The sequence below is a fragment of the Lynx canadensis genome, chromosome B4 (assembly GCF_007474595.2).
Source record: "Lynx canadensis isolate LIC74 chromosome B4, mLynCan4.pri.v2, whole genome shotgun sequence".
Lineage (NCBI taxonomy): Eukaryota > Metazoa > Chordata > Mammalia > Carnivora > Felidae > Lynx > Lynx canadensis.
In genome coordinates this window covers 133,157,818-133,180,401 of record NC_044309.1, presented here as the reverse complement: position 1 = coordinate 133,180,401, position 22,584 = coordinate 133,157,818, and the positions used below count along the sequence as shown (strand labels likewise).

The following is a 22,584-nucleotide window of genomic DNA, read 5'->3' as shown; positions in this document are numbered from 1 at the left end:
CTGTCAGCACAGAGACCAATGTGGGGCTCAAAGTCACAGATCACAAGATCATGACCTGAGCTGAGGTCAGACGCCCAACTGACTAAGCCACCCAGGTACCCCTGAAATTGTTCTATTTTATATTTACTTTTTTTTTTTTGTCTCTCCCACTATAATGTTAGTTCCATGAAAGCAGGGATGTTTTCTGTCTGTTGCGCTCCCAGTACCTAGAACAGTGCCTGATGAATACATATGTCTTGAGTGAGTTATGGAAGTTGGGCCCACCCCACAAGGTTTTCTTAGGTGACCTAAGACTGAAAGGCAATTCGTGCCACTCAATTCAGGGAAGATACTCCCATGTGTACCCAACACCAGTAGATTATGTTCGAGCCACAGATATCTAGCACAAGCGTGTCAAGAATGGTATAGAGGTCATTAGTAGAAAAAGAGTTGAACCTGGGGATAAAGCACATATTCTGTTTGTCTTCTGTTTTTATTTATTGTGTTGCTTCCAGCTGGTAGAGGTCATGTCCTTTATATAAGCCCTTGAGCTTACTTGTATCTTTAAGTTTGGGGACAGCTGGGTTGTCCTCAGCATTATAAAGTTACAGCTTTATTGAGCTTCTTCTAAAATAGTAGGAGTAGAAAGTACTGATACATAATTAGATACTCAGCTGTATATGATAATTTTAGTAGTCATAGGAATGGTCTAAGACCCAAAGTAGGCAATCTGAGACCAGGAATTCCTGAGTTACCAATGGAGTAGGTGTGATACCAGTTTTATCGTTCCCTTGTATCTATACCTCTGCCTCTTTCTCTTACTCTCCTGACTTTTTTCCTTTTGTTCTCTTCTACTTTTGCATTCTTTTCTGTTTCTCTCGGTCTACTTTCACGTCCATATTTTCCTTCTTCACGTGTACCTAATGGAACTAAGATGTTTCTGTTATAGGTTCTTCTCACTATCTGGAAGTAGAAGGTGAAATGGCCAAAGAAGCAGTTACCGTTATTTACATAGGGAGTATTTTTAGCATCCCCAGACCCCCCGAATAACCTTGCTTAGGCTCTTCTGATACCTTAGGACACATTTTGCTAATGGATGCACAAAATAAATCGAAATGAAGTACAGAAGCGCACAGACACAGTTCGAAGCTTTGACAGCTGGATGCTGACATGCCGAGTGTAGTCCCAGGAAGGAGCTTGGCAGTGCCCCTCTCGCCGCTCGGTGTGTGCTGCCTCTACAACGGCTGGCTGCAAAACAACGCTGAGCGCTATTTTGGTTTTCACCTTTTTTCCTAAAAGCGAAAATCCTCTTGAGATTTCTTTTGGTCAGCGAAAAACAGGTACTAATGTAGATTGTTCATAAAAGCAAGTGTCATAATGTGAACTTTTGAAAGCCGGGGATACCTTTATTTATATTTGGCTCCTGAACCCAACACCCAAATCAAATTCATCATCGCCTCAGATAAAATTCCTTCTCCTTTCCTCCCTATTTCTATTAGCAGAACCTCTATTTTAGCAGTCACTCTGGCTTAAAACTGTGAACTCCTATTTGGCACCTTCCTTCCCTTCACCCCCTGCAATCAGATGCAGACATTCTGTCACATATAAATTCTGTCTCATTCATCCCACATTAATTCAACAAAGATCTGAGTTTCTTGCTCTGTGCCAGGTATGGGTTCTGTGTTGTGTGGTGTCCCCTTCTTTATACATTTACTATCCAAATTTCAGGATCTCAACCCTTTGTACTTTGCCTAATGAAGTAGCTTCATAACTTTTTCCCCGCCTCATGTTCCTTTTTTTTTTTTTTTTTTTTCAATCCGGTGTTTACCCCACTGGCAGATTAATTATCTAAAGTATGATTTGTTCATGTCATTCTTTATTTCCTAGAGTGAAACTGAGCTGGCTGGCCCAGGCTCACCTCATATAACTTTACTTGAACCGTGTGATCTACCAAACTGGATTACCCTTTTGGAACATAAATCTTCACTGTCTCACATCCATGTTATTGTTCATGCTGCTCTGTCTCCTGGGATAACGTGAGCCCCCGAGGGCAGGAATTTTGTTTTATTCACTGTAGTATCTCTAGGACCCAGGACAGTACCTGGCATGGAGTAGGTACTCAGTAGATATTGTTGAAAGAATAAGTGAAAAAATAAGTGAACCGTGTCAATCCTATTAGCTTTTTTATGGCTATGCCTCAAATATTAATATTATCTCTCTCAGGAAGCCTTTTCTGATCTTCTGTGTATTTCTATTTAAACATAAATACCTATGACAGAAACTTTCTTGTCTCTTTTTTCTGTATCAATGCTGACTTTGTATGATGTGATTGCTGTGAGGATAATATTGTCAGTAAATTAACAAATATTTATTGAGTTCGTATACTTTGTCAAGTATTATATATCTAGGTACTTGAGTTAAAAAGACAGTGGAACACCATTGCAACGACGTGGATGGAACTAGAGGGTATTATGCTAAGCGAAATTAGTCCGCAAAAGACAAATATCTATGATTTCACTCATTTGAGGACTTTAAGATACAAAACAGATGAACATAAGAAAAGGGAAGCAAAAATAATATAAAAACAGGGAGGGGGACAAAACATAAGAGACTCTTAAATATGGAGAACAAACAAAGGGTTGCTGGAGGGTGTGTGTGGGGGGGGGATGGGCCAAATGGGTAAGGGGCATTGAGGAATCTACCTCTGAAATCATTGTTGAACTATATGCTAACTAACTTGGATGTAAATTTAAAAATGAAACAATAAATTAAAAAAAAATACACAATGGAACCAAATTCCTTTCCTCGGTAAACTTACAGTCTAGTGGAGGATCAATCCATTATAATAGTAGTAAAAGTGAGCAGTAGTAGAAGCAAGCCTGGTATCTTACAGGAGCTGAACCATAGAAAGGGGATGGATAATAGGGAGATGGGGGTAGGTTGCAGAGGAAGAGGCAATTTTATGTAGTCACATGTAGAGAGAAGCATGACAGACACATATGGTTGGAGCAGAGGGTGCTTAAGAGAAGTAAGAAATGAACAAGTACTCTGAACAAGTGTTCTGTTGTTATACCATTATCCATTTTGTTGGGGGAAGAGGGAAAACTTGGATGACTGTTTCCCTGTAGAATGATCATGTGGAATTGAAAACCTGAAATGAGTAAAGGCCATAGCTTCATGGAGCTTCCTGAAAAAAATTACTTGGGAAACTTTGTTCTTTGGAATGTCTCCACACACTTGGTTGATAGGCTGTATAAGCAATTCTCATTTGAAAATAAATTGTTCTTTTTAGAATTTGAAGGCACACTATGCTATCTCAGTTTCCAATGTTGAGGCCATTTATTATATCTCACAGTCTGTGGGTGAGGAATTTGGGCAGGGCTTAGCTTGGGGACTCATCTATTCCACATGGTTTAACTTGGGTCCACATAGTGGCATTCAGCAAGTGACTGGCTGGGCTTGTCTGGAGGGACCAAGAGTGTAAATGCCTGACACCTTGGTGGTGATGTTTGGAAGGCTGGTCTCAGCTGGATCCCTATTCCTTTCGGACCTCTTTAGGTTTCTTCTTCATTTTTTAAAGGATTTTATTTTTAAGTAACCTCTATACCCATTAAGGGGGTTGAACTCATAGCCCTGAGATCAAGAGTCACATGCTCTACTGACTGAGCCAGCTAGGTGCTCCTAGATCTCTTCTTATGGTCTCTCCAGTAGAGTAGTTAGACTTCTGTATGGGGACACAGGACTCCAAGGGACCAAGGTAAAAGCTACCAGTGTTCTTTAAAGCCTATGCCTGGAACTGGCATAGCATCACTTTTGCTGTGCTCTATTGGTGAAGGCAGTCAGGCTCAGATTAGTGGAGGGGAAATAGACCTTACCTGTCAGTGGGCCAAGTGTTAGAGGATTTACAGCCATCTTTAATTTGCCACACTACTCTTCCATGTGCCTTCTACTGTTTTAGGTGGATGTTCTATTTTTGTTTCTGGTAGTCCATGGTTTTAGATGATTTCTATAATGAAGAGGGAGTGGAAAGGCCTTTTCTATGCTGTCCTTAGATGTCTGAGTAGTTTTTAAGATATCCGAAGATGATGGGGGCGATAGTGAGAGAGATAAGGGGGCAAGACTTGATGTTTTTGATGTTTTCCTTACCTACTCTAAGACCCAGGGCAGTACCTAATACATATATAATAAGCTCTCAGAAATACTTGTTCTCAAATTCCTTTGTGTATAAATTAAATATATGTGTGTGTGTGGTGGATTATATATATTATATATATATATATTCCTTAAATAAAAAAATAGATAAAATATCCATCTATTTAGATAGTAAGAGTAAGATTTTGGTTTATCTACTATATTGAAGATAAATCAAAGTGAAATAAAATCTGCCCATCTAAAAGAACGTTTGTTAATTGACTAAGAACAATTTTATACAGAAAAAAGTTTTTTTTTTTTCAGGAGAACGTATCATTTGGTTGCATGAAATGGACTTTGTCATGGGTCATAATAAAAAAATCCTGTTAGTATACACTTTTTTAGAATTAGCAGCTGTTTGCCTGAGCTCTCGATTTCTCTAACACATTTTGTCCTGTTGCTTCTAGTTACATATGCCACTCGGCACCAGCAGAAGGCCATGCAGCCCAAAATGGGGGTGGGGTGGAGAAAAGATGAGGGCGGAATCAAACCAGCAAGAGAGTGAAACAGATGGGTTGTGGGAGATGACCCTGCCCCCATGTTGTTTTTGTCTGGCTGCTACTGATCAGATGCAGATCAGCAGCCAAGAAATGGAGTTGGTGATCCTGTGATGAAAAAGAAAGTTTGATCTTAGGCTGAGTAGAATTATAAATTTACAACACTAAAACATGATGCAGAGTTTTTTTCCTTTTGGTTATTTTAATTACTTTTCCTCTGACACATTTCAGAGAGTGTTTTGTTTGAGATACAACTTTGTATTTTTCTGGATAAAAGGATACATATAATCTGAGATAAATATTGCCCTTTTAGGGTTTTTTTTCATGCAAGTTTACAGTAAGTAAAATTTTAGGAGTGTTCAGGAATTGGTGGAGGAGACATTTTAATCCATACTATACCTCCATATTTTTTGGATCTTGTCTCTAAATTGTCAGCTTTTACCAAGACTTTCTTCTGTGGGCTGTTTAAAATGAATAGAAAGTAGTAGGTTTGTTAGAAGAATAGATCTTCCATATATATATATATATATTATATATATATATATTCTAATATTCTTTCTTTTGGGCCGCCTGGGTGGCACAGTCGGTTTAAGCGTCCGACTTCAGCCAGGTCACGATCTCGCGGTCCATTGAGTTCGAGCCCCCCGCGTCAGGCTCTGGGCTGATGGCTCAGAGCCTGGAGCCTGTTTCCGATTCTGTGTCTCCCTCTCTCTCTGCCCCTCCCCATTCATGCTCTGTCTCTCTCTGTCCCAAAAATAAATAAACGTTGAAAAAAAAATATGTTTTCTTTTGTCAGTGCTTGATTTGACTTTTGTTTGGCTTATTTTCTAGGTCAAGATTGAGGAAACCGTGCTTTATGTCTTAACCAAGTCTTCACTTTGTTCTATGGAATAACCTTATTTTTTAAAAAAACATAGGAATGTTATCAACATACACAAATGTAAAGAGAATATAGTATAATGAGTCTCCAGGTACCCCATATTCAGCCTCAACAGTTACCAACATTGTGCCACTCTTATTCATCTATCGCCCATCCCTTGGCCCATGATTTTATGGAAGAGTTTTGTGTAATATAGTTTAGTATAGCATTAAAAAATTTTTTTTTGTTTTAAGTAGGCTCCACACCCAGTTTGAGGCTTGAACTCATGACCCTGAGATCAAGAGGGCGGATGCGGTACCAACTGAGCCAGCCAGGCACCCCTAGTTTAATATTAGCATTTTTAAAGAATATATCCTGAAACTTTTTAAGTATTTTATTATTTCTTTTTAATGTTTACTTTTATTTTGAGATGGGGGGGGGCAGAGAGAGAGGGAGACACAGAATCCAAAGCATCCAGGCTCTAAGCTGTCAGCACAAAGCCCTGACGCGGGGCTCAAACCCATGAACCATGAGACCTGAGCTGAAGTCGGACACTCAACTGAGCCACTCAGGTGACCCTTAAGTATTTATTTTTAAGTAATGTCTATACCCAGCGTGGGGCTGGAACTTGTGACCTTGAAATCAGGAGTCACATGCTCTAACCAACTGAGCCAGCCAAGTGCCCCCCTAAAACTTGAAATCTTTACATGAACGGAAAACCACGTAGTGTGTAGTTACCCAATAAAAATATGTGGTGTTATTTATATATTATATAAATTTTAAGTGATCTCTTTAAACCCTTAATGATCCCATAAATATGGAACTTAGTTACTAAGCTAGTAATTAATTCTGAATGGAACACTCATAAAACAGTTTTTCAAATAGCTTTTTCTTACGTTCCAGACTTGACAGGCACAATCATGGTCCACGTCACTATAGAATTTGATACTCCTTTCTTTCATCTATTAGATGTATGTGTTTCTCATAATATCACTTTTATTTTTTATTTTTTATTATTTTTTTTTAATTTTTTATTTATTTTTGAGAGAGAGACACAATGCGAGCAGGGGAGGGGCAGAGAGAGAGGGAGACACAGAATTCAAAGCACCTTCAGGCTCTGAGCTGTCAGCATGGAGCCAGATGTGGGGCTCGAACCCACAGACTGGGAGATCATGACCTGAGTCAAAGTTGGACACCCAACTGACTGAGCCACCCAGGCACCCATAATTATCACTTTTAAACTTAATTTTTCCCTTTAGCCTAGCATTAGACTTTGGGTGACTTTCTCTCGGGGACCATTTTCCACAGTTTGTTTATTCATTATGAATTTTGAGAGAGAGGGTGTGAGAAGGAGGGGCTGGGCAGAGGGGAGACAGGTAGAGGGAGAGAATCTCAAGCAGACTCCATGCCCAGCTCAGAGCCTGATGTGGGTGGGGCTCAGTCCCATGACCGTGAGATCATGACCTGAGCCAAAATCAAGAGTTGGCTGCTTAGACAACTGAGCCACCCAGGTGCCCCTCCATAGTTTAATTTTTTTTTAATGTTATTTTATTTCTGAGAAAAAAGAGAGACAGAGCATGAGTGGGGGAGGGACAGAGAGAGAGGGAGACACAGAATCTGAAGCAGGCTCCAGGCTCTGAGCTGTCAGCACAGAGCCTGATGTGGGCTCGAACTCATAAACCGTGAGATCGTGACCTGAGCCGAACTCGGGTCACTCAACTGACTGAGCCACCCAGGCCGCCCCATGGTTAATTTTTAAATATCATTTTCTGGAAGTACTGGTTTATATTCATTAAATGCACACCAGAATTACAGACTCCTACAGTTTAAATTCAAGCTGGTTTAGAAAAAACTTGGTATTCTGAGGGTGCCTGGGTGGTGCAGTTGGTTAAGCATCTGACTCTTGATCTCAGCTCAGGTCATGATCTCACTGTTCATGAGTTTGAGACCCGCATCCGGCTCTGTGCTGATGGTGTGGAGCCTCCTTGGGATTTTGTCTTTCCTTCTCACTGCCCCTCCTCCACTTGTGCATTCGCTCACTCTCTCTCTCTCCCTCAATAAATAAAGAAATTTTAAAAAAAGAAAAGGTTTGGTATTCTGTGATGTATCTTTGTTAAATATCATCATCGTCATCATCATCTAATTCAAAGTAATAGGGAGATAGTTTTTCTGAGTTAGATGAGATGTAAATTAAAGAATATTTTAGGGGTGCCTGGGTGGCTCAGTCAGTTAAGAGTCTGACTCTTGATTTGGCTCAGGTCATGATCTCACAATTTGTGAGATCAAGCCCCGTGTTGGGCGCTGCGCTGGCAGCATGGGGCTTGTTTGGGATTCTGTCTCTCCCTCTCTCTCAAAATAAATAACTTAAAAAAAAAAAAAAGAATATTTTAAAGAGTAGTTTATTTTTTCAGGCTCATTGAAATATATGAGTTAGCTTAGTAAGTTACTTTTTTGTGCAGAGATCTTTCCAGACCATTTTGAAATTTTTATGGTAAAATACACATAACATTAAATGTACCATCGTAACCATTTTTAAGTGTACTGTTCAGTAGTGTTAAGTAAATTCACATTGTTGTACAACAGATCTTTAGAACTTTTTTATCTTGCAAAGGACTGAGACTCTATCCCAAGCAAGTACTATTGCCAGACTATTTTAATGAACAGATAAACTCATTGAAATGAAAAATTTTCATTTACATAATATATTCAGTGTGTTAGTCTCTTATGTACTCATGTAAAGAATTAATACGTATGAGGCAGTATTTTAGTTTTTCTCTTAATCTGGTAAACTGTAAATTGCTGGCACACCATTTATATTGCTGTTATCACCCACCCCCCCCCCCGCCCCAAAGCACCTAAGTAGCAGAAAATTTTTGCTTAGTCTTAAATTATAGTGTCACGATATGAGTTAGTCTGAAATCGTGGGGCTTTGCTGTTTGGTGAAGAACTTTTTATATGATTCTAGCCTAATAGTTTAACAGGAGTACTAAAGTACAATAAGGTTTGCTCATTCCTGCCCTTGACCTCGTACACATTATTTTTAATGTTCTGTATCTTTTGCGCATTCTTCCTTGTACCATTCAGATTTTCTCAAGACCTGCCTGTCTTGGTCCCCAGATTATCTTTAGGTATCTTTCATTTGCTTCTGTCTTTGTTCAGACAAGTATGTATGTATTTTTTTAATTACTTTATTATTATTTTTTTTTAAGTAAACTCTACCCCCAGTGTGGGGCTTGGACTCATGACCCCAAGGTCAAGAGTCGCACGCTCTGATGACTGAGCCAGCCAGGTTCCCCCAGTAAGTATTTATTGAGTGCCAATTAAGATGCAAATACTATTTCACAGGGTCTGTCTACTGAATACAGTTATTACCATCTCAGCCAAATTTCATAGTTTTCTAGTATAAGGTGTGAACTCTTAATCAGGAATGATTTCACAACTTTCTTTCCCCTGTTTTATTGAGATATAATTGACGTGCAGCACTATAGAAGTTTAAGGTGTACAGCATGACTTGACTCACATATACTGTGAAATGATGACCACCATTTAGTTTAAACATCCATCATCTCTTACAGATATAACAAAGAAAAATGTGGTTTTTTCACTGTGATGAGAACTTTTAGGATTTACTCTCTTAACGACTTTCAAATATGCCATACAGCAGTGTTAACTGTAGTCCTCGTGTTATGTATTACATCCCCAGTACTTATTTATCTTTAACTGGAAGTTTGTACCTTTTGACTACCTTCATCCAGTTCCCCACCTCCCACCCTCTGCCTCATAACCATAAATCTCAGCAAGATCATACAGTATTTGTCTTCCTCTCTCTGACTTATTTCACTTAGTGTAATGCCCTTGAGGTTCATTCATGCTGTCACAAATGGCAGGATTTCCTTCTTTTCTTATGGCTGAATAATATTTTATTGTATATTAACAATTGCTTATATAAAGCATGTTGCTGTATGTGAAGCTACTTTTCCTAGGTCTTAGGCTGAAGTTATAATACTGCCCTCCTCCTCCTTTCCTTTAGGACTCATTTACGAGTTTTTGTTATTTTAAAAACACACATCTCAGTGTGTCATCATCCATGTGCACATGAGTGTGTATGTGCGTGTGTGCATATGTATCAGGGTGGGGGAGGGTATCAAGGACTGCTGTCCTAAGGAGTTTAGATCTCAAAGGATCCTTGATTCATAAAATTGAATCTTTTTAGTATGAAAAGGCTGCTGTTAAGGAAAGCAAACATGCTCTTTCAGAGTTCATGGAGTACTGAGCCAGATGGATTTAATCATGTGTAACAATTTTTTCCCTAGTACACAGAGACAAAACACAGCTTAAATGGTTAAGTCATAGGCAAGATGGGAAAAATTTCTTTTGAAGGTTAGATTCTGGATTTTCTTAGACATTGTTGTTTTGTAATTCCTAAAATTATTCAACCCTCCCCCCAAATCCTTCTCCATTGTTTGCCCATACTACCTCTTAGAATATTAAGCTCCTAGTATTGAGTTCCTAACTTTTTTCTTTGAACTTGCCTCAGTTAAGACTTCTTCCAGCCTTTTTGGAGTAGAGGGTCTTTCGTAGTATCTTCATTCTTCTTAATTTCAACCCCCATCTTAATTGCTCTTATCTGGATCTTTCCAATCCATTTTACATTTTATGAAGTGTATCAATCAGAACTATGACCATGTTTAGTCACACTATAGCCTTACATGAAGATAGAATGTGATGGTCTTTTATTTTTTAGTTTTCAATGCCTTTCTTCATTTCATAGTTTTTCAGTATTTTGTTGTTGATTTCCTTATCTCCAAATTAAAGTGCTCACTAAAGTTTGCAGGGATTCCTAGGTCCTTCTTCTAGATTAAGAACTGTAGCTTTTTCATTATACAAGCAACATATATAGTTTTAGAGAAAATTGGGAAACCAAAGAAAGTAAAAAGAAAAAATGTTCAGAGTCTGATCAAATAAAACCCATTTTGTGTTTTGGTATAGTATTTTATAAATGAAAATACATTTTTGTATCTTTCTTAAAGATGCTTAGATAAGCATTTTCCACACATTAAACTCTTTATAAAAATTATTCTCAATAACTACATAGTAGGATTCAGTGAATGAGTATATTCCTAATTCACCTAACCATTAATCCATGCTATGAAAAATATTTTCTTGTTATAATGTTTTCTTTGTCATTTTAAAGATCTTGTTCTTATTTTGCCAGGTGTTTATTTTAATATCCCATTTCTGGGTATTATGATTAAATAAATATGTACGTTAAAATATTCGGGTAAATATCCATCAAACATACATCTCTATGTTTATGTTTTTTTATGGAATCTAATGGCTTAGGAATTTTTTTTTTACAGTAAACTCTGTGCTCAACGTGGGGCTTGAACTCATGACCCCAAAGTCAATAGTTGCAGGCTCTACCAGCTGAGCTAGCCAGGTGCCCTGGGAATTATTTTCTTAAAAAAATGTTCTACCCCCAGATTATGTTGGTACAGTATAATACTTTTAATACCTTTTGGATATTCATGAAAGTGTTAGTTCTCAAGGTACTTCTCCTTGGGAGTTGGAGGGTAACATTTCTTCCATAACTATTTCTCCTTCGCCACTATTTCCTTTTATCCCATTACACATCATGTGTGCTGCTTTTATTTTAATTTTATGTTGTCCTCCTGAGTGATGTAGTTGAGGACAGTATCAGACTTGAAATTACGTGTATTGTGTGAGCATACTAAATATAAAATTACAAATGATGCTGGCTAGGGCTTTATCAATTTTGTTAATTCTTTCAAAGAACCAGCTTCTGGTTTCATGGATCTGTTCTACTGTTTTTTTTTTTTTTTTTTTTGGTTTTGATAGCATTGATTTCTGCTCTAACCTTTATTATTTCCTGTCTTCTGCTGGTTTGGCTTTTATTTGCCATTCTTTTTCCAGCTTTTAAGGTGTAAGGTTAGGTTGTGTATCTGTGACCTTTCTTCCTTCTTTAGGAAGGCTCTGGATTGCTATATACTTCCCTCTTATGACCACCTTTGCTGCATCCCAGAGGTTTTGGGCTGTGGCGTTATCATTTTCATTGGCTTCCATGTACTTTTTAATTTCCTCTTTAACTTCTTGGTTAGTCCATTCATTCTTTAGTAGGATGTTCTTTAGTCTCCAAGTATTTGTTACCTTTCCACATTTTTTCTTGTGGTTGATTTTGAATTTCATAGTGTTGTGGTCTGAAAATATGCATGGTACGATCTTGATCTTTTTGTACTTAATGAGGTCTGATTTGTGTCCCAGTATGTGATCTTTTCTGGAGAATGTTCCATGTTCACTGGAGAGGAATGTGTATTCTGCTGCTTTAGGATGAAATGTTCTGAGTATATCTGTTAAGTCCATCTGGTCCAGTGTGTCATTCAAAGCCATTGTTTCCTTGTTGATTTTCTGATTAGATGATCTGTCCATTGTTGTAAGTGGGGTGTTGAAGTCCCCTACTATTGCGGTATTATTATCAATGAGTTTCTTTCTGTTTGTGATTAATTGATTTATATATCTGGGTGCTTCCTTCCATATTTGGAGCATAAATGTTTACAATTGTTAGATCCTCTTGGTGGATAGATCCCTTGATTATGATATAATGCCCTTTTTCATCTCTTGTTGCAGTCTTTATTTTAAAGTCTAGATTGTTTGATACAAGTACAGCTACTCTGGCTTTCTTTTGGTGACCATTAGCATGATAGATGGTTCTCCATACCCTTACTTTCAATCTGAAGGTGTCTTTAGGTCTAAAGTGGGCTGTTTCGAAGGGACACATGCACCCCAATGTTTATAGCAGCACTATCAACAATAGCCAAAGTATGGAAAGAGCCCAAATGTCCATCGATGAATGAATAGATAAGGAGGATGTGGTGTATATATACAATGGAGTATTACTGGGCCATCAAAAAGAATGAAATCTTGCCATTTGCAACTATGTGGATGGAATTAGAGCGTATTATGCTAAGCGAAATTAGAGAAAGACAAATATCATATGACTTCACTCATATGAGGACTTTAAGGTACAAAACAGATGCACATAAGGGAAGGGAAGCAAAAATAATGTAAAAATCGGGAGGGGGACAAAACATAAGAGAGTCTTAAATATAGAGAATAAACAGAGGGTTGCTAGAGGGGTTGTGGGAGGGGAGATGGGCTAAACGGGGAAGGGGCTTAAGGAATCTACTCCTGAAATCATTGCTGCACCATGTGCTAACTAACTAACAGGATGCAAATTATAAAAAATAATAAGCTATAGAAAGTAAAAATTAAAACATGATGCTGGCTTACTTTACAAAAAATATTAAGATTAATGGTAGCTTGCCAATAATATAATTTAGAGTGGTATTCAGTAGAATAGTCTGTCTCTCCACAGTGACATATAAACTTTTTGTCTCCACTTCCATTTCCAGGTTGCCATCACGAAAGCCAAAGTGGATTTCTCCAGTGTAGTGTGCCTGCCCCCTTCCGTCATTGCTGTGAATGGGCTGGACGGAGGAGGGGCTGGCGAAAATGATGATGAACCGGTGCTGGTATCCCTGTCTGCGGCCCCCAGCCCCCAGAGCGAAGCTGTTGCCAATGAACTGCAGGAGCTCTCCTTGCAGCCCGAGCTGACCCTAGGCCTTCACCCTGGCAGGAATCCCAATTTGCCTCCACTTAGTGAGCGGAAGAATGGTGAGTATATATGGAATTATTACATTGCCTAATTTGAACCAGGGTCTTCACGTTTATGTTAAAGATCATTACTCTACTTCATGTCTCTTGAAAGTTTCTTATAATCTTACTATTTTCTGTAAAATAGAGAAATGGTAAGTTTAGGTAATCATTATAAACCCAACATTTCCTGCCTGGGTTATTAAAACTGCTTTCTAATTTGTCTTTCTACTTCTCTGCTTCTCCCTCCCAACCTCTTCCATAAATTCATTAATTTAGCAAATATTTATTGAATATCACTATGTCATAAAACTATGCTAAGATTAGGGATTAAATGATAAAAAAGCCTCTGTCATTAGGAAACGTATTCCTATACCTTGTCAGAGTAATCTTTTAGATCTCCCTAGCTTAATACTTTTCAGTGACTGCCCTATAGGATAAAAACAAAAGTATGTTTTACAAGGCTTGCAGGATCTGGTCTCTTTCTGTTTTGTTAGCTTCTTCTCTTATCATTCCCTTATTCCTAGTCTTTGCTCCAACTATTAAGTATTTTAACACGATTTACAAACCTTGCACTCTTGCTTCAAACTTTTGTTAATTAAAAAAAATTATAGGGGTGTCTGAGTGGCTCTGTCAGTTGAGCATCTGACTCTTGATTTTGGCTCAGGTCATGATCTCACGGTTCATGGGTTTGAGCCCCATGTCGGGCTCTACACTGACCATGAGGAGCCTGCTTGGGATTCTCTTCTCCCTCTCTCTCTCTGCCCCTTCCCCTATTGCGTGCACACATGTGTGTTCTCTTCCTCTCTCTCTCTCAAATAAAATTATAATTATAAAATTATAATTTGTATAATTTCTTCTTTGTTGTAATTATAAAAATTCAAGATTTCAGAAAAGGTATAAATAGTAAGATAGCAAATATTTATGTACTCACATGCCATCTGGCTCATGTACTCTTCTCCATGGATCTCCATCCATCCCCAAGGTAATTACTGCCCTGATTTTGATATTTTATTGCCAAGTATTTCTGTATTTTTTTAACAGCATGATTCACAGTAGATCATGACCTGAGCTGAATATGAATATATTCCTGAACAATGTAGAACAGTTTTTCTCATTTTTTTTTTTTTAAATTTTTTTTTTTTTCAACGTTTATTTATTTTTGGGACAGAGAGAGACAGAGCATGAACGGGGAGGGGCAGAGAGAGAGGGAGACACAGAATCGGAAACAGGCTCCAGGCTCTGAGCCAATCTCATTTTTTATATAACATGTATATTAATTGGAGAGAGAGAACTCTATTGTATATACTCTTCTGCAACTTGTGTTTATTGTTCAATATTTATTTTCCTGTGAGTTATTAAAGGTATTCTATAAGTTCATCTCATCTGATCTGTGAATCAACATTTATAAAGTAGTCCTGCTTTTCCCTACTGATCTTTAGCGCCAGCCTATTTCTCAGTGTGCAGAAGTTAATTTTTATGCCCTCTGTTCTGTTTCACTGGTCTCTATTCATCTCTTTGTCATAGTACATCATCTTAGTTATTGTTGCTTAATAATTAGTCTTGTTAGAGGGCACCTGGGTGGTTCAGTCGGTTAGGCGTCCAACTTCAGCTCAGGTCATGATCTCGCGGTTTGTGAGTTCAAGTCCCACATCAGGTTCTGTGCTGACAGCAGCCTGGAGCCTGCTTCAGATTCCATGTCTCCCTGTCTCTCTGCCCTCCCCTGCTCATGCTCTGTCTCTCTTTCTCAAAAATAATAAATAAACATTAAAAAATGAAAAAAAAAGTCTTATTATCTGTTAGGACAGTCTCTCCTTGCCTTTTTTGTCTTCAGAGTTGTCTTGACTGTTCTTGCCCATTTTAATTTTTCATAGTTTTAGAATCAGCTTATGAAGTTATGCAAAAAAAAAAAAACAACAACACCTCAATGGGAGGCAGCTGGACGGCTCAGTCTGTTAAGTGTTCCAACTCTTAGCTCACCTCAGGTCTTGATCTCAGTCGTGAATTTGGGCCCCACATGGGGCTTTGTGCTGGGCGTGAAGCCTACTTTAAAGAAAAAAGAAACTCATTGGGATTTTTTTTTCTTGAACATTTTATTATGAAAAATTTCAGACACATGATAAAGTGGAGTTTTACAGTGAATACTTTTATGTCTACCTCTTAAATTCTCCCATTAACATTTTGTTATACTTGCTTTATAATATGTCTATCCATCCCTCTATTCATCAATCCATCTTATTTTTTTGATGCATTTCAAAGTAAATTGCAGACACCAGCATTCTTTCATTTTATTGAAACATAACAATAATATAGAATAACATACAAATTGTAAGTGTCCTGGTTGAGTTATCACAGAATGAATATACCTGTGTGTAATTACTGCTTTGTGAAGAAATATTCCAGCACCCCCTAACCACCCCATGTGCTTCTTCCCAACTAGTACTCCCTCTTTTTGCCCAAAGGAAACTACCATCTTGACTTCTAACATCATAAGTTAGTTTTGTTGGTTTCTAAACTTTATGTAAATGGAGTCATGCTGTATGTATTCTGTTGTGGGCTTGTTTTGAAATTCATTTGTGTTGAATTATGTATGGGTGTAGTCTGTTTTCATTGCTATATAATTAGTCCATTTTATGAATATACTGGCATTTGTCTATTTTACTTTTGGTAGGTATTTGTGTTGTTTTAGTTTGGGGCTATTGTGAATCATGCTGATATGAAATTCTTGCACATGTCTTTTTGGTGTACTTGTTGGATTTTGATTCAAAATGTGTCATTTATAGGTTAATGGGGAGAATATACATGTTGCATATTGGGTATTCCTGTCCATTAGTTAGTTTTATCTCTTCAGTTAAACAGGTGTTCTTTGATGTCTTTCTACAGAGTTATAATTTTCTCCATAAGGGTCATGTGGATAATTTATTAAGTGTATTCCCAGGTATTTTCTTGGCGGGCGGGGGTGGGGGGAGGTAGATGTTATCAGTGGTATATTTTTATAAAATATTTTCTGACTGTTGGATGCTGGAGAATAGAAATATCCAACCTTTAAAAATTTTTTTTAATTTTTTTTTAAACATTTACTTATTTTTGAGAGACACAGAAAGAGCACAAGCAGGGGAGGAGCAGAGAGAGAGAGGGAGACACAGAATCCAAAGCAGGCTCCAGGCTCCGAGCTGTCAGCACAGAGCCTGACGAGGGGCTCGAACTCACGGACTGCGAGATCATGCCCTGAGCCGAAGTCAGCCACTCAACCACCTGAGCCACCCAGGCGCCCTGAAATATCCAACCTTTTAAAAACTCCCCTGGCTCTTCTACATATATGCCCTCTTTTTGGGTACCACTCTGCCTCCACTCTTCTTAGCAACTCTCACTTGTTCTTCAGTATTCTGTTCAGGCATCACTCCTTTTGAGACGCCTGTCCTAACTCTTAGTCAGTGTTAGGTATCCTTTTCTTGATTTGCCCAATTGCCCTTTATCGTTACACTTCATCGCTGTATTGTAATTGGAATTCTCCAGTCAGCAACATGAGTGAGCGTCTGGAACCTGAAATCAGACCCATTACGCTTCTGTCACAACCCTTCAGTGTCTTCCTGTGAGGCTTACGATGAAATCATTGTTTTTATGATGTGGGCCAGGTATCCTTTCTGACCTGATTATTTCTTACCTCTGTCCCCTTGCTCACTCTGTGCTGCTTTAGCCACACTGACTTTCTTGCTGTTTCTTGAACACATCAAGTATGCGCCTGTCCTGGGGCCTTGGTACTTGCTGTGCCTTTACTGAAGTTCCTGCACAAATGTCATCTCCTCAGGGAAGCCTTCCCTACCTATCTTATCTAAAATATCACCTCCCAGTACTCCCTATCCTGCTTTGTTTTTCTTTCAAGCACTTATTATTATGATGTGTGTGTGTTGGTATATGTGTGTATATATGTTTATTGTCTATATTCTTACCCCCTCGTTGCCCACTTAGATGGTATGTTTCATGAGGCCAGTGGGCAAAGTATTTGAATCAATAGATAGATGGTTTGTTCCACTAGAGGGAAGAACTCTGTTTTTACATCCATAGTGGGAAATGTAATGGAAACTCAAGCAGGGTTGTTTTTTTTTTTTTTTTTTTTTTTTAAATTTGTTTATTTTTGAGAGAGAGAGAGAGAGAGACAGAGAGGGAGACACAGAATCCAAAGTGGGCTCCAGGCTCTGAGCTGTCAGCACAGAGCCCTATGCGGGGTTCGAACTCACGAACCGTGAGATTATCACCTGAGCTGAAGTAGGATGCCCAACCGCTGAACCACCCAGGTGCCCCATGCAATTTTTATTTTGGGAAATAAGGGACACTCAAGCATTTTTTTGATGTTTTTTTTTTCCATTTCTAATTTCTCTTTTTCTCCCCCATGATGGGAGAGACTTCAGCTTATTTATATGCTAAGGGGAAAGAATCCGGAGGGAAAAGCTGGAGATGGAAAAAGAGAAAGGATAACAGATGGAGCAGGGTTCCTGTTGAGATGTGAGAGGATGGGATTTAAAGGTGTTGGCTCTGCCCTGCGCAGTAGTAAGGACCATGACTCCTCTGGGATAGGAGGAATGGCGGTGAAGGCGATGACAGACAGCCAACAGCTAACTTCTAATATCTTGGGCAGGAAGTGGAGGAAATTGGCGCTGACAGCTGGGCTGGTCTCAGGGGGTCCAAAGCAGCTGTTGCTATTGGGGCAGAGATGTTGGTGCATCTTCAGCCTTCTCTCTCAACTTTTTGGCATATAAATCAACTGAATTTTGTTTCCATTTTGAACAACAACTTTCTGGCCTTCCCAAGCTCCTAAAAGAGCAGTTTATTAGCACTCTCTCTACTTTCCCACATTCCAGAGACTTCACTGTATTCTGGCTTCTGTCCTTATCTCTCTCTTCAGTAACTGCCATTGCCAAAGTCATTAGTGTTCTCGTGGATCAAACAGGCACTCTTCATCTTATTTGTCCTCATTGCAGCATTTGACATGATTGGCCACTCCCTCCCACCTGTAACTTTTCCTCCAGGGACATCACTGAAATTACTCATGGCTTTTTAAAGTCTGCTTTTACAGCCACTTTCTTTTCTGCTCAGACCTTTTGCCAACTTTCTGTACCCACGTCTTAAATTTTGTTTCTCCCCAGTGTTTCGCTGTAGAGCTTCTTCTTACTCTATATTTTACCTTGAGTGATTTCTCCCAGAACTTTCTGCCTTTAACCACCTTCATATGTTGTTGATTGATTCCTGTATTGTATCTCCAGACTCATATGCTTGGCTCTCGGACACCTCTGTAGGATGTGTCACAGACTCAGTATGTTTGGTGTGAAAGTCCTCATCCTACCTGCAATTCCTGCTGAATTCTGTGTTGTAGGAATTGGCACCACCCTCTACCCAGACGTTCAGATAAGGGATTATTTTGTTTTCTTCAAACTAAATGAAAACTTCAAGTTTTTTTTTTTTAATTAAAAAATTTTTTTTTTAATGTTTATTTATTTATTTTGAGGGAGATAGGGAGAGAGAGTATGAGTGAGGAAGGAGCAGAGAGGGAGAAAGAATCCCAAGCAGGCTCAGCACTGTGTCAGCACAGAGCCCAACACGGGGCTGGAACTTACAAACTGCAAGATCACAACCTACGCTGAAACCAGGAGCCAGACGCTCAACAAACTGAGCCACCCAGAGGCCTCAAGAGTTTTGTTTTATAATCAGATAAAATGTAGGAAAAGAACGTAAAAATTCCTTCATAGTTACACAGTTCAGTTATAGCCAGTGGCAGCAGTTTATACATTTTTGTCAGTTTTTGTGTTCATTTATTTATTTTTATATACATGTACTCTATGTAACCTGTTTTCATGTAATTTTATTTCATGAGATTTTCCTGTATCATTCAGCAGTCTTAGAAAACATTTTTTCCTCTGTTTCCTTGGATTGCGTATTAAATCGTGTGTATACAACAGTTAGCCAGTCTCCTATTATGAGACCCTTAATTGTTTTTTTATTTTTTCTGTTACAAATAATACCGCAGTAAACATCTTTGGTATATAAATCTTGGTGTAAGTAACTGTAGGACAAACTCCCAGAAGTAGATGACAAGATATAGATATAAAGAACCTTTTCTTTCTTGCTGTAAAAGTGTAACATGTTTGGGTGTGAAGTTTTTTACTTTTTTTAAGTCACTGTTTCCAAACTGTTCCCCCAAAAGATGATAACATGCCTAATTTTGGAAGTAAGTGTTTAATTCCATCTCCTTTCTACCTGCTTCTTTCATCTTTCTTCCCAGCCATCAGTCACCACTTTTTATAGATTCTTCAGTGTTCATATCTACTGAATTCATTCTTTCTAGCCACCTTTACAGCTGCCACTTAGAGCAGACTCTCAGTAGTGTCTTTCTTGGGTTACTGCAATGTCGGCCTTTTAACTGGTCTCGCCTTGTTTCTAATCTTGTCCCAGTGGCTGCTGGGTGATTTTTCTAAATGGTAAATGAGGTTCCTGCTCTTCTGGTCGAAATCACTTAGTGGTTTCCATTTCCTCCAGGATGAAGCTTATTCTCCTCAGGATGGTAAACCGGGTCCCTCAGAGCCAGCTTCTGCTCCTCCCCTCATCTCTTCCCATGCACGCCAGAGATTTGGGATTTCCCATAAAAGACACACTTTCATATCTCAGTTTCACTTTGTGTTTTTGTTGTTGTTGTTTTGTTTTTTCTTTTCCCTGAATGACCTTTCTCCGTCTGACGTTTCCATGTAGTCAAGAATCAGGAAGGTACCGTTTCCCTTCAGGACTTTTTCCTCAGACTGCCAGTTTGGGCTAGGGGTTTGTTCTTTCAGCGTTCTTCAAAGTACCCTGTGTGTAACGATTTACTTATTTGTGACATTCAGCTGGATGAGAAGCTTTGTGGAAGGAGGGATTGTGTTTGTTTTACTTATCCCGGTATCCTTAGTGCCTAGCCAAAAACTTTAGTTTGCTAATGAATCAACTAGAGTGCCTGTTAAATGCAGATTCCGATGTAGATCCCCAAGAGGCCTGAGATTCTGCACTTCTCACCAGCATCCAGGCGATGCTAGTACTGTTGGTCTGGAGGACCACACTTTGAGTGGTAGAATGTGGTAGGTGTTGGGCGAATGTTTGTTGAAAGTAAGAGCCAGGGAATCAGTGATGACCTGATGACCGTGGAACTATGAATCCACTGAAACATTGACCTCTTAGATTTAAGCGATTCAGAAAAACAAAGTGATTGTTGATTCTGTTGCTGGACAGACGGGGGGGGGGGGGGCCGAAAACCTCATTTAATTTAGGGTTTAGATTATTTGGAAGAAAGGCTTTCTGAGTCCTTCCCTGTAGAGGTGAAATATATTGTGGAATAATTGTTTATTCTCTTAATTAGTGTTAGAACATTTAGACCACAAGTTTACTATTTGTTTTAAAGTTAAAGATCTCTATAAATTTGAGACACACTATAATCCCAGTGTGTAAAACAGCTGCTCTGGTTGAATGAAACCTGAATGGAGAAACCAGACCCCCACTTACTTGGCATCCTTCCTGCCCTCAGGCAACTCTTGAAAGAGCACAAGTTGAAAACTTCTGATCTGGATCACTTATCTCCTTTAGTTTGAGATTTTTCTGAGCCAACCTGTTCAGTAGAATGGTTTCCTAACTGCTGGGGGTCCCAAATTGATTAATTGTGATCATGCTTAGAAGGGAACATGGATACGTGAAACTGACAAACATAATGTTGTATACAACATAATTATCATTTTGGCAAGAGAAAAGAAACAAAAAAATGAAATTGTGTTCAATATTAGAAAGGAAATAATGGGGGAAAACTGACATTAGAACAATGCTGAAGGGGAGAAAAGGGGCCTAAAAAGAAATACTCCATAAGGAGTTTGAGAACTGGGGTGCCTGGGTGGTTCAGTCGGTTGAGTGTCGACTCTTGGTTTTGGCTCAGGTCATGGTGCCAGGGTTGTGGGATCAACCCCCGTGTCAGACTCTCTGCCGAGCGTGGAACCTGGTTAAGATTCTCCCTCTCCCTCTCCCTCCCACCCCTCCTTCTCTCTCCCCCCCCATCTCTCTCTCCTCCCCTCCCTCTCTATATCCCTCTCCCTCCCCTTCTACCCCTCTCCCCTGCTCATGTCCTTGCTCGCTCTCTCTCAAATAAAAAAGTTTGAGGACTACAAAATACCTTATAATATGGTAGAATGTATGCCAGTGACCAGAAATAGTAATAGCTTAGCAAAAATCACTAATTATCAAAATCAGATTCTGTTACTATAGGGAGAAAATAGGAAATACTGATCAAGTTTCTTTTTTATTCCATCCAGCAGCCACCAGTCAAATGTTTGGACAGGGGCAATATTGTCAGTGTTTAGTTGCAGGGCCTTCTACTTGTACACCTTAATGGTGCTTCCTGTCAAGAGGAGAAAGAGACTGGATATACCGGTGAGAAAACCATTATTATATTTTATGCCAGGTGTTCTTTGCATGGATGTTTATAGGAAGGTAAAGGTAAGAGCAGAAATGGAGAAGATTATAAAATTGGAAAATGTGGACTTCTAGAGCAGAATAAAGTGTAGAGTTAGGCGGTGCTTTTTCATGGATGGTGTACTGTGTGTTGGAAGAGTGAGAAATTTCCTTCTCAGATCTATTTCGTTTGAAGCATATCTTATATAGAAATTCAGTGATTTAGTAAGGGCCCTTGCAGGGCAGTAGGCAATGAAGGCCTTGATACCTCTATTTCCTAAACAGAGGAAGTTGGAGCCATATAATGAGAAGAAGTGCCTTTCCTTAACCCAGCCCTTATTAGCCTAATTGGAAAAAGTTGGTAGAGAAGTTTCAAGGTATATTTTTTAATATTACCCTTGTGTCATCTTCTAGGCTAAGTACTTAGATAAAATTGATCTTGTCCAGTCTGGTCATGGAGAAGCCTTGGGAGTACCTCTCTAATGATTAACCCCATTGGCTCTAGCTAAAGGAGCTCTGGCATATGTTAAATGAACCTATCCAAAAGGAAATTTAAGTTTCAATTTGCTTCTTCCTTTAATGGCATGTTGCTCTTTGGCTGTCCTTATGTATCTACCTCTTCTTAACACTAATCTGATACTATTTTATTTATTTATTCATTCATTCATTTATTTATTTATTTATTTATTTATTTATTTATTTATTTATTTATGATTTCATTTTTAAGTAATCTCCACACCGAGCATGGGGCATGAACTCAGGACCCAGATCAAGAGTCACATGCTCCACTGATTGAGCCAGCCAGGTGCCCCTGATAGTATTGGTCTTATGAGTTTCGGAACTGGCTGAGACTGCATAAAACTTATTTTCAGGAACCTCTAGGATGGGAGCTAAGATACCTTTTGCCTCTTTTTTTTCATTGTGAATATACTA

At 38.8% G+C, this 22,584-nt stretch overlaps 1 long non-coding RNA gene across 1 annotated transcript in view; it reads left to right on the top strand.

Moving 5' to 3' along the window:
• LOC116738211 overlaps positions 1–12,973 on the top strand; it is a 90,900-nt gene extending 77,927 nt beyond the window's left edge. Inside the window, exon 4 of the long non-coding RNA XR_004343915.1 lies at positions 12,957–12,973. This is a non-coding gene — a long non-coding RNA (uncharacterized LOC116738211). The remainder of the gene's footprint in view (positions 1–12,956) is intronic.
• The last annotated feature ends 9,611 nt before the right edge of the window (positions 12,974–22,584 follow it).